Below are 13,242 nucleotides of genomic sequence, written 5' to 3' on the forward strand. Positions count from 1 at the left end.
AAGTCCTCTTCACTAACATCTGGGGATTGTGCCAAAGTCACAGTCATACTCACAGAATCATTTCTATCAGCCAAAGTCTCAGATTCCTCCATCCCCATCTCCCACCGCAGGACAGACCCAGCAAGCAACACAATGGTATACAGTATACAGGAGGGGGTCCTCAACTCTGACTCCAGACCCCATGAAGCCAACCACATCAACAAAGGAAGGTGTCGTTGACAGTGCTATCAAACAGCATCGTTTGGGTTCCACTAGGACCATTCGAACCCAGACATCAAGGCAGCATTTGACCAAGTGTGGCACCAAGGAGCCCTAATATAATTGAAGTCAATAGGAATCAGGGTGGTGTCATACCTAGCACAAAGGAAGATGGTTGTGGTTGTTGAAGGCCAATCATCTCAGCCCCAGGACATCGCCACAGGAGTTTCTCATCTAACCAACTGTTTCAATGACCTTCCCTCCATCATAAGGTCAGAAGTGGGGATGTTCGCTGATGATTCCAGTCACAGTTCCTCAGTCCGTGCCTGCATGTAGCAAGACCTGGACAACATTCAGGCTTGGGCTGATAAGTGGCAAGTCATTTATGTGCCAAACAAGTTAGAGATCATCTCCAACAAGAGAGAGAGTCTAACTACCTCCCCTTGACATTCAATGGCATTACCATTGTCATATCCTAGGGGGTCAAGATTGACCAGAAACTTAACTGGACCAAACCACATAAGTACTGTGGCAACAAGAGCAGATCAGAGGCTGGGTATTCTGTGGCGCAACACCAAAGCCTTTCCACCACCTAAATGGCACAAGTCTGATGGAATACTCTCCACTTGCCTGAATGAGTGCAGCTCCAACAACACTCAAGAAGCTCGACACCATCCAGGACAAAGCAGCCCACTTGTTTGGCATCCACCACCTTAAACATTCACTCCCTCCACCACTGGCGCACAGTGGCTGCAGTGTGTACCATCTACAAGATGCACTGCAGCAACGCGCCAAGGTTTCTTCGATAGCACCTTCCAAACCCGCGACCTCTACCACCTAGAAGGACAAGGGCAGCAGGCGCATGGGAACACCATCACCTCCAAGTTCCCCTCCAAGTCACACCATCCTGACTTGGAAATATATTGCCGTTCCTTCATCGTCGCTGGGTCAAAATCCTGGAACTCCCTCCCTAACAGCACTGTGGGAGAACCTTCACCACACAGACTGCAGTGGTTCATAAAAACAGCTCATCACCACCTTCTCAGGAGCAATTGGAGATGGGCAATAAATGCTGGCCTTGCCAGTGACACCCACATCCTGTGAATGAATACATTTTTTAAAATTTAAAGAAAAAATTTATATGTGTGGAGTTTCCTTCCTTCAGGTTGTGAATTGTTTTAGGAGATTTTTAAAATGTCAAATTTTAAATCTCTAAAAAAATATTCTTACTTTTCCTTTCTGTCTCTTTCTCTCTCTGAATCAAATCTTTCTTTTATTTCTCTTTATTTCCTTTTTTTTCACCTGATTTGACATTGAATTCACCCACTCTAATTCACCCTCCTTCTCAGTCCTTCCTCTTTATTTTTCAATCCTTAAATCTCATTGGTTAATCTCACTGTTTCGCCTGTTGTACACCAAGTTACCAGTTTACCTCGCTGTGCTGTTATCAGCTCGCACTTCCAGCAACTATGTGGGCAAAAAAATGTAAAAAACTTAAACGTGCCTGAACAAATCTAATTAACGGGGCATGCCGTGAGATGCCCCACTCCAGCAAATCTGGCCCAACGTATTCTGGCTCTGTTTAAAGAAATAACTGCATCCAAATCTAAAATGGGTCACATTGCAGTTATTTTAAGGTTTTAATTCAGTTCACTTCTTAGTTGTAATCGTAGCCCTCTATAATGTAGCTGTTGAAGAATTACAGCATTGCAAGAATATTTATAAAAGTTTGCTTGTTGAAGTAGATCATAGAAATATGAATTCTACATGGTAAGGAATTTTCTGGAAGCAACACAGAGTTATGCTTTTATACAGAAAGGTTTGTGCTCAGAACAGGGCAAGGTTTAACAAAGAAAAAATGTGTTACATTTACATGAAATCTATTTTTCTGTGAGCTGTTAATAACATTTTTATTTGTGAAAATGCAGTTTCTGTTTGCAGATTTAACATTTGTGTCTTTAAAGAATTATGAATGATTGAAGTCAAGCTTTTGAAAGTTTTACGTAAGGCAGCTATTTTATTGACTAACTATATGCTAATAATAAATGTAATTTCAGCTGCTGAAGCTGTTTGGCTTCTTCGAGTGAAATGATTAGACAGACAGTTCTGGGAATGCTGCCAAGTTTAATGAAAGCATGTATTTGACTTCTTAAAAACTCTTAAGCTATTGGCCCAAACTAACCTGCAAAATAAGATGCATATTACTCAAGCAGCTTTTAATCTTGTTCAAAATCGATCTCTGTATTCTCTATAATTCCCTTTTACAAAATTATAGACATTTCAATTTGTCAGTAGTTTTAGTGAACACTTCAAAATACTAATTTCAACATTTATTGTGTTAACCATCTGGAGCATTTTATTCAGCACGATAAGAGTTAATGGGCCACTATACAGGAACTTTCCTAGCTCCCTTAGGTCCACTAAACATAGACGGTAAAATGCATAAGTGATTCAGTGTGGAAAATTCAGTGTAAAGCGTGCACACAGGAAAATTGCAACAGAGAACTACTTTAGCTACACGGGAACAGATGTGCAGATCTGATGTCTTGGTGTTTCAGTGTTTAAAAAATAGATAGACAACAAATCATATTTACATGGCAAAATGAAATGATTCGTGAACATTTAATTAAGGATTGGCACAGAGGAACACAATGCTTGCCAATAGAAAAATGTGCAGTTTTATTTCAGTTTGGACTTTTGCATTTTAGTGAACCCAGAAATTATCAAGTCGTGGAAAGGATTTGCAACCCGTTTGTAGAACAATTACACACTACATAGGATTACATAGGATATACAGAGAAACAGGCCATTCAGCCCAACCAGTCCAAGCTGGCATTTATGCTCCACTCGAGCCTCCTCTCATCTTTCCTCATCTAACTCCATCTGCATAACCCTCTATTCCCTTCTCCATCGTATGCTTGTCTAGCCTCCCCTTAAATGTGTCTATACTATTCGCTTCAACTACTCCCTGTGGTTGCTTCTGAATTCCCTATTGGATTTCTTGGTGACTATCTTAAATTGATGGCCTTTAGTTGTGCTCTTCCCCACAAGTGGGAACATTCTCTCTGTAATTCACTCTATCAAAACCTTTCATAATTTTAAAGACCTCTATTAGGTCACCCCTCAGCCTTCTGTTTTCAAGAGAAAAGAGATCCAGCCTGTTCATCCTTTCCTGATATGTATACCCTCGCATTTCTGGTATCAACCTTGTAAATCTTCTCTGCACCCTCTCCAATGCCTCTGTATCCTTTTTATAATATGGCAACCAGAACTGCACGCAGTATTCTAAGTGTGGTCTAACCAAGGTTCGATACAGGTTTAGTATAACTCCACTACTGTTCAATTCTATCCCTCTAGAAAAAAACCCTAATGCTTTGTCCTGGATGGTGTCGAGCTTCTTGAGTGTTGTTGGAGCTGCACTCATTCAGGCAAGTGGAGAGTATTCCATCAGACTTGTGCCATTTAGGTGGTGGAAAGGCTTTGGTGTCGCGCCACAGAATACCCAGCCTCTGATCTGCTCTTGTTGGTCCAGTTAAGTTTCTGGTCAATCTTGACCCCCTAGGATATGACAATGGTATTGCCATTGAATGTCAAGGGGAGATAGTTAGACTCTCTCTCTTGTTGGAGATGATCTCTAACTTGTTTGGCACATAAGTTACTTGTCACTTATCAGCCCAAGCCTGAATGGTTTGCCTTTTTAATGGCCTTGCTAACCTGTGTTGCAACTTTTAGTGATTTGTGTATTTGTACTCCGAGATCCCTTTGTTCCTCTACACTACCTAGACCTGCACCCTCCAAATAATAAGTGACCTCCCTATTCTTCCAAAATGTAATACCTCACATTTATCTGTGTTGAACTTCATTTGCCAATTATGGGGGCGATTTTGCCAGCCCTGGGGAGGCAGGTATGGAGGCGGGACTGCCGGGAAAATGGCAGAATTTGGGGGCGGGTGCCCATCCCGCCCCCAACCCACCTCCATGCCATCTTGCCAGGAGGCGGGTAGCCGTCCCGTGCCTGGTCCCGTCTCCTTGGAGGTGGGAAGGGATTAAAACCTATTAACTGCCTGTTAACAGGTAGTTAACAGGCAGAAAATAGGATTATCCCCTTTTTGCCCTCACAAGTGCAGGCTTCCTGAAGGCTCCGAAACCCGCCAGGTCAGCGAGCCAAGTAGTGGGTCTGCGGGGGTCGGAGGGGTGCAAAAGTGTGGTGTGGAGGTGAGTGATGGGTGCAAGTGTGGAAAGGTGAGTATCTGAGGTAAGTGCAAAGTGTTAGAAAAAGTGTACTTACCTTTGTTTCTTCCTGCAGGCTTCAATCAGTGGCTATGCGGAGAGTCTTGCACCTCCGCGGTAGAGATGACAGATGGCCATTTCATTCTCCAATGCAACAACCATCTCATTTCTGCAAAAGAAAGAGGTTTGATGAGGTCTTTAATTCAAAATGAATAGGGTGAATAGCTACCCTTTACCCCAACTCTCTGCTTTCTGTCTTGAAGCCAGCTAGCTATCCATTCTACTACTTGTCCCCTGACTCCACATTCTCTGACCTTGTTCATCAGTCTATTATGGGGTACCTTATCGAAGGCCATTTGAAAATCTAGATAAATTACATCTACTGCATTACTTTGTTTACTCTCTGTTTCCTCTTCAAAAAGTTCAATGAGGTTGGTCAAGCAAGACTTTCCCTTTTGAAATCCATGCTGACTATTCATTATTATATTTTTTGTTTCTAGATGTTCTTCTATTTTCTCCTTTAGTAGGGATTCCATTATTTTTCGTACCACTGATGGTAAGCTGACTGGTCTATAGTTCCCTGGACATGTTCTATTCCCCTTCTTGAATATAGGTATAACGTTAGCTATCTGCTAGTCATAGAGACATAGTCGTAGAGTTATACAGCACAGAAAGAGGCCATTCGGCCCATCGTGTCTACGCCGAACATCAAGCCCTATCTATTCTAATCCCAGTTTCCAGCACTTGGTCCGTAGCCTTGTAAGCTATGGCATTTCAAGTGCTCATCTAAATGCTTCTTGAATGTTGTGAGGGTTCCTGCCTCTACCACCCTTTCAGGCAGTGAGTTCCAGATTCCAACCACCCTCTGGGTGAAAAAGTTTTTCCTCAAATACCCTCTAAACTTCCTGTCCCTTATCTTGAAACTATGCCCTCTGGTTATTGACCCCTCTACTAAGGAGAAAAGTTCCTTTCTATCTACCCTATCTATGCCCTTCATAATTTTGTACACCTCAATCAGGTCCCCCCCTCAGCCTTCTCTGCTCTAAGGAAAACAACCCCAGCCTGTCCAGTCTCTCTTCATAGCTGAAGCCCTCCAGCCCAGGTAACATCCTGGTGAATCTCCTCTGCACTGTCTCCAATGCAATCACATCCCTCCTATAGTGTGGTGACCAGAACTGCACACAGTATTCCAACTGTGGCCTAACTAGCATTTTGTACAGCTCCATCATAACCTCCCTGCTCTTATATTCTATGCCTTGGCTAATGAAGGCAAGTATCCCATGTGCCTTTTTAACCACCTTATCTACCTGTCCTCCTGCCTTCAGGGATCTATGTACATGCACACCAAGGTCCCTCTGATCCTCTGTCCTTCCTAGGATCCTACAATTCATTGTGTATTCCCTTGCCTTGTTTGTCCTCCCAAAATGCATCACCTGACACTTTTCAGGGTTTAATTCCTTTTGCCACTGTTCTGCCCATCTAACCATCCCGTCTATATCATCCTGTAGCCTGAGGCTTCCCTCCTCGCTATTTACCACTCTGCCAATTTTCGTGTCATCTGCGAACTTACTGATCATACCTCCTACATTCATATCTAAATCATTAATGTACACTACAAACAGCAAAGGACCCAGCACCGATCCCTGCGGTACACCACTGGACACTGGCTTCCAGTCACAAAAACAACCTCTGACCATCACCCTCTGCCTCCTGCCACTAAGCCAATTTTGGATCCAATGTGCCAAATTGCCCTGGATCCCACGGGCTCTTACCTTCTTGACCAGTCTCCCATGTGGGACTTTGTCAAATGCCTTACTGAAGTCCATGTAGATTACATCAACTGCACTACCCTCATCCACACACCTAGTCACCCCCTCGAAAAATTCAATCAAATTGGTCAGACATGTTCTCCCCCTGACAAAGCCATGCTGACTATCCCTGATTAATCCATGCCTCTCCAAGTGGTGATTAATCCCTGCCTCTCCAAGGAGAGATTAATTCTGTCCCTCAGAATTTTTTCCAATAATTTCCCTACCACTGATGTTAGACTCACTGGCCTGTAATTCCCTGGTTTATCCCTACTACCCTTCTTGAACAATGGTACTACGTTAGCTGTTCTCCAGTCCTCTGGCACATCCCCTGTGGCCAGAGAGGTTATGAAAATTTGTGTCAGAGCCCCTGCAATCTCCTCCCTTGCCTCACACAGCAGCCTGGGATACATCCCGTCAGGACCTGGGGATTTATCCACTTTTAAGCCCGCTAAAACCGCTAGTACCTCCTCCCTCTCAATATTAATTTGTTCAAGTATATCACAATCCCCCTGCCTGATTTCTATGCCTACATCACCCTTCTCCATAGTGAACACAGATGCAAAATATTAATTTAAAACCTCACCTACATCTTCCGGCTCTACACACAGATTGCCACTTTGGTCCCTAATGGGCCCTACTCTTTCCCTGGTTATCCTCTTGCCCTTAATATACTTATAAAACACCTTGGGATTTCCTTTATTTTGCCCGCCAGTGTTTTTTCATGCCCCCTCTTCGCTCTCCTAATTTCTTTTTTAAGTACCCCCCTGCACTTTCTATATTCCTCTAGGGCTTCCACTGTTTTTAGTCCTTTGAATCTGCCAAAAGCCTCCCTTTTTTTCCTAATCCATTCTTGTATATCTCTTGACATCCAGCATTCCCTGCGCTTGTTGGTCCCACCCTTGACCTTTTACGGGAACATGTTGGCGTTGTACTCTCTCTCTTTCCTTTCTGAAAGACACCCATTGATCTGATGTGGATTTTCCTACAAGTAGCTGATCCCAGTCCATTTTGGCCAGATCCTGCCTTATCATATTAAAATCGGCCTTCCCCCAATTTAGAACCTTTATTTCCGGTACATCTTTGTCCTTTTCCATGACTAACTTAAATCTCACCGAATTATGGTCACTGTCACCAAAATGCTCTCCTACTGACACTTCTACCACTTGTCCGGCTACATTCCCTAGAATTAGGTCCAGTACCTCCCTCTCTCTTGTAGGACTTTCTACACACTGGCTCAAAAAGCTCTCCTGGATGCTCTTTAAGAATTCCACACCCTCTAAGCCTTTCACACTCTGACTATCCCAGTTAATGTTGGGGAAGTTGAAATCCCCTATTATTATTACCCTATTATTTCTACACTTCTCTGAGATTTGCCTACATATCTGTTCCTCTATCTCCCCCTGACTGTTTGGGGGCCTATAGTACACTCCCAGCAAAGTGCTTGCCCCCTTTTTGTTTTTAAGTTCTTCCCATATGTCCTCATTAGAGGAACCTGCTAAGATATCAACCCTCCTTACAGCAGTAATTGAGTCCTTGATTAATATTGATACACCCCCTCCTCTTTTACACCCCCTCTGTCTCGTCTGAAGATTCTATACCCAGACTATTGAGCTGCCAGTCCTGCCCCTCCCTCAACCATGTCTCTGTGATACCAACAATATCATACTCCCATGTGTTCATCAACACCTTCAATTCATCTGCCTTACTCGCAAGACTCCTTGCATTAAAATAAATGTCATCCAGCCTTGCCATACTCCCTTGTGCCGTTACATATTTGCTCTGCCTCCCAGGCTGCCTTGTTTTTTCCTTTATATTTGGCTGTGCATCACCCCCTACTATAGCTCCACTCCGTATCCCATCCCCCTGCCAAGTTAGTTTAAACCCTCCCCCCCCAACAGTGCTAGCAAACCTCCCTGCAAGGATGTTGATCCCGTTCCGGTTCAGGTGCAACCCGTCCGACTTGCACCGGTCCCACCTTTCCCAGAAGCAGACCCAGTGATCCAGAAAACTAAAGCCCTCCCTCCTGCACCAACTCTTTAGCCACGCATTCATCTGCTCTAGCCTCCTATTCCTATACTCACTAGCATGTGGCACCGGGAGTAATCCAGAGATTACAACCTTTTGAGGTCCTGTTTTTCAATCTGCTACCTAGCTCCCTAAATTCTTGTTGCAGAACCTCATCCCTCTTTCTACCCATGTCATTGGTACCAATGTGAGCCATGACCTCTGACTGTTCGCCCTTCCCCTTCAGAATGCCCCGCAGCCATTCAGTGACATCCTTGACCCTGGCACCAGGGAGGCAACATACCACCCTGGAGTCACGTCTGCGGCCACAGAAACGTCTATCTGTTCCCCTTACGATAGAATCCCCTATCACTATTGCTCTCCCACTCTTTTTCCTCCCCTCCTGTGCTGCTGAGCCACTCGTAGTGCCACGGACTTGGATCTTGCTGCATTCCCCTGAGAAACCATCTCCCCCATCAGTATCCAAAATGGAAAATCTGTTGGAGAGGGAGATGGACCCAGGGGACTCCTGCACTACCTTCCTAGTTCTTTTACTCTGCCTGGCTGTCACCCATTTCCTGTCTGCCTGTGCACTCTTTACCTGCAGTGTGACCACCTCATTAAACGTGCTATCCATGAAGATCTCAGTCTTCTGGCATTATACCTTTTTCTAACGAATTATTACTGGGCGCAATGTAAATGTGATTCATTTCAATTCAACAGGAGCTGTTTTCTGATAAGTGCCTGTTTTCCTTAAAGAACCACTTATTTCCGTTACAGTGCAACACACCCTATTTTTAAAAGTCCCATTTTTGTAAAAAGGCTTTGTGTCTAAGGTTGCAACACAAGAACCATAGAAGTCACAGGGAAACAGAGGCCAGACTATCTGGCTACATTCAAAAATTGCCAGGGACATATAACAACAATCTACACTTATATAGTATCCTTAATGCTGAAAAAAAATGTCCCAAGGCATTCACAGAGGCATAAGGAAAAACAAATGCTTAGCCAAAGAAAGAAAGATTAAAAGGGGTGACCCAAAGCTTGATCAAAGGACGTGGGTTTTCAGGAGGAACATGGAGAGGCAGAGGGTTTTCAGGACAGAATTCCAGAGCATAGGGTATTTGTCACCATTGGTGGGACGAAAAGAGAGGGTGATGCACAAGATGCCAGAGTCAGGGGAACGGAGAGTTCAAGGGAGGGGGGAGGTGGTTGTAGGGCTGGAGGAGGTTACAGAGATAGGAAGGGGTGAATCCATGTAGAGACTTAAATATAACTCTGAGAATTTTAAATTTGAGGGGGACCAGAAGCCAATGTAGATCAGGGGCAATGGGCAAGTAGGCATTGGTGTGGGATAAGATACAGGCACCAGAATTCTGGATGAGCGGAAGTTCCCAGAATCTAGAGGATGGGAAGCCGATCAAGCCTAGAGGTGGTGAAGTCAGATATTAAAAAATTGGGTATAACAGGGCAAGACAACCAGGATTCAATTGCAACACCAATGTACAAGGTGGAGGGAATGGGTTAATTCATACTCTGAGTTGAACAATAGAGGTCTGTATATTTCATTTACCCAGCTAAGTTTTAAACATGATAAAGTGACTTCAAATGCTGAGAGATTAAAACTATAGAACAACTCATGGGAAGATTGAGGAGGATGTGTGGTTGGTCAAGCGGGGTGACACATATGCACCTAAGAATTTGTTTATTGTAATTCACAACAGGATTCCATTCTTCAAAATATAGTGGAGCTAATTAGAATGTGTTTGCTTTGCAGAGATGACCCGAAGCGAGACCGAAAGTCTGTGTTTTGCACGCCTTAACAAGGACTGATATCTTAAGAAAACACTTAACAAGCCAAATCATCTGACTACGGGCAAATGGATGGTTGTAAAGTAATTAAGATGAGGCCCATGGTCACAAGAGGTGACGGGACCAACTGATAATGAAATGTGGGGATTGGGGCCGGCAAGAAGATGAACTGTCATGGTTTTATAATTACAATTTAGCTATTACTCTGTATATGCTGATAAGCTTATCCCCGCCCCTAGGGCAGGGCCTTAATTTTTGTATAACTGTGTGGACTTTGAGAGGCTCGTTGGAGTTTGAGTCTTGTGTAGGGACACAAGAAATTTCTCCCCAGGCCTGAATAAACCGTTTTGACTTCAATTATTGGGTCTGTCTTTCTTTCAACAAGCCAGTGACGTTGACCTTGTATATCACTTGGTCCGCACTTTGGGGGCTTACATCAGTGGTAAAGGCACATATGAAAGTTTCAATGACAGCTAGGGCGAAGGGGACAATATTACTGAGGAAGTAGGTGGTCTTTCTGATCGAGAGGATATAGGCTTGGAAGCTCAGTTCTGGGTTGAACAGAACGCTGAGGTGGGCTGAGTTAGGGTTCGATGGAAAGGGAGATAAAGGCTGTGCTAATGGTATGGAGTTTGTGGCAATGACCAAAGATGATGGTTTTGGCCTTTCCAATGTTTAGATGGAGGAAATTACAGCCACGGCTGGTTATCGTACGTAAGCCACTCTGAATTACATATTACCTGTCAGATTGTATACACTCTTCACCAAACACTGGTGAACACTGTAACTGAACAATTACAACTAAAAGGAATTTGATATAACAAACTATTTTATTTAATTTAGTAAAAGTTTGAAATATAATCATTGGTTTTCCCAAGCATAGTTCATGATTAAAATAGCCTGCAATGCCTTTCTGTTTCTCTGTCAACCTCTAATATTGTGCATTCTTTTTTTTCTGTTTTTACCTCTACTCTTTCTCTTCCTGTTTGGCTTCACACACTTTCTTGTGTTCTGGTACCTCTCTGCTTATATCCCATTCCTTTTCTTACTCATTGTGCCTTGCACTTCCTGCAAGTTTGTCATTTTGTTTATCTCCTTTCTTCTGTACATATTCCATAGATGATCATTTAATAATTTACTGAATTTGTATATTTTACATTTTCTAAGGCAAGGGCACACAGCAAGATGAGAAGCAAAATGTATCTGGTTTGAGATGGAGATTTTGGCTGGTTGGTTAGAGGCCAGGGCTGGGCAAGGATAAAACATCTGAGAGGTTCTATAACAAGCAAGCATGTTTTAGGGTTTATGGGTCTGCACTGGGCTAAAGTAGGGCACTTGGCCTTTGGATTTGGGACTTGGGCTAGGAGAGGGTAGGGGGTTGATGGGATCTGTCCAAGAGGAACAATGGATCAAGAGCCACAACTTTGTATCCTGGGATGGATGGTTTTCTCGTTGATGGCAATGGAGCATGGCCCTGAGCAATACTGTTGCAGCTGGGAACCAGTGCACATGCACAGGTGAGAGAAACAAGAGGCTTACGTTGTGAGGGAGGGCAGGCAAGGATGACTAGAGAACTTGCAACAGTGAGGCTACAGGGTCTGAGGCTGAAGTGAAAAGGGCCTGGTCTGAGATTGGAAAGAAGCAGAATGAGCCCAGTGCAGAGATACCTGGAGCTGTTGCAGGAGACAAGCAAATTGGGTCCCCATGTGTGGTGCTGGAAGAGAATGAAGCAGAGCAGGGCCACAAGGACTGAAGGTAAAGGAAGGTAGTGAGAAAGTCCAAGGGACAAGGTGGCAAAGAAGCATTGCCGCCGTATGAGCTGGGCACCTCAGTAGCATAGCAGTGTCAGTTTTAAGAGGGAACACAGCATCAGTCAGCATTGGGACCATCAGATCACCTGAATTCCTGAGTAAGGATCCTATTTCTTCTATGAAACGCCTTGGGATGTTTTTCTATGTTAAAGGTGCTATATAAATGCCAGTTGTTGTTGTTCCTTTTCCATTTTAGTTTTTAGAAGCAGCAGGATGGCATTCAGTACGTCTGTTGTTCCTGAAATTGAGCAAGTCTACCTATTCTTTTAAAGCTTGTAGTCCCAGTGTGCAGCAATACCCAGCTGTGCTTCTGACTTGGGGAGTGGGGCTTGGAGCCAGGACAGCTTGCTAGAGGTTGAGGGAGTGGGCTCTGGAGTCACGGGGAGTGAGGCTACTTTTAAAACTACTGTGAAAGAGGATGCAGAGCTCAAACACAAAGGGTAGGCCTGGGAAGGACCAGAGCAAAGAAGAACTGGAACAGTCAAGTGGGGCATGGAGGAAAGGGGGAGTGGATGCAGAAGCAGTGGTGAAACATTAAGAACATAGGAATTGCTAGACGAGAAAAGACCAAGGTTCATCTAGTTTGCTTTCTACCTGGTAGTCGCATGATACAATGATAATGGAGTTGTTGACTAATCATAGCAATCAATTTCTATCTATTAGTCTACAACAGACCCAGGCATGACGCGAGGAAAACCCCAGTGGTGGAGAGCTTTGGGAACCATCAGTCCAAAGTCACCTGCTTCTCCCAAGCATGCTACTCTTACCACTGTCATGTCTCAAATTACTCATATACTATATCCCCAAATTTTATTTTATTTGCATTTTCAAATCTAATTTGCATTTAAATGAATCAATACTAACTGCTTCCATCGACTCCCTTGGGAGCCTGTTCCATAGATTGACCACTCGCTCACTGAAATACTGTTTCCGCAGATTAGTTTTCAATTTACCCCCCTTCGAGCGCAGACAGTGTCCTCTGGTTCTGCTGTTCTGGACAAGGTGTCACAGCTTGTCATGGTCTATATTATCTGGTCCCTTTAGAATCCTAAAAACAGCAATCATATCACCTCTCAACTTTCACTGGTCCAGTGAGGACATACCCAATTTACATAATTGTTCCTTACAATCCAATCCCTCCATTCCCTCAATCATTCTGGTTGCTCTCTTCTGTATCCTTTCCATAGCAGCAATATCCTTTTTGTACTGCAGTGATGAGAACTGTACACAGTATTCTAAGTGCGGAGAGGGCAGTGCTCAGAGAGAGTGGATAAGATGTACAGGGGGGAAGATTAACAAAAGAACAGGGAAATATTATGGCATTGGATTTTTTCCCATTAATCTAATTGGTGTTATGTGGTTAGCAGGTAACAAAG

The 13,242-nt window shown here is 43.8% G+C and overlaps 1 long non-coding RNA gene across 1 annotated transcript; it reads left to right on the top strand.

The window, feature by feature from the left end:
• The first annotated feature begins 4,201 nt into the window (after positions 1-4,201).
• On the top strand, positions 4,202-10,412 carry LOC147106235 (uncharacterized). The gene is made up of 2 exons (XR_015081474.1): positions 4,202-4,612; positions 10,021-10,412. It is a non-coding gene; the product is annotated as an uncharacterized LOC147106235 (long non-coding RNA).
• The last annotated feature ends 2,830 nt before the right edge of the window (positions 10,413-13,242 follow it).

The sequence above is a fragment of the Somniosus microcephalus genome, chromosome 16 (genome assembly GCF_052327205.1).
Source record: "Somniosus microcephalus isolate GS21.2 chromosome 16, FLI_Smic_1.0, whole genome shotgun sequence".
NCBI lineage: Eukaryota > Metazoa > Chordata > Chondrichthyes > Squaliformes > Somniosidae > Somniosus > Somniosus microcephalus.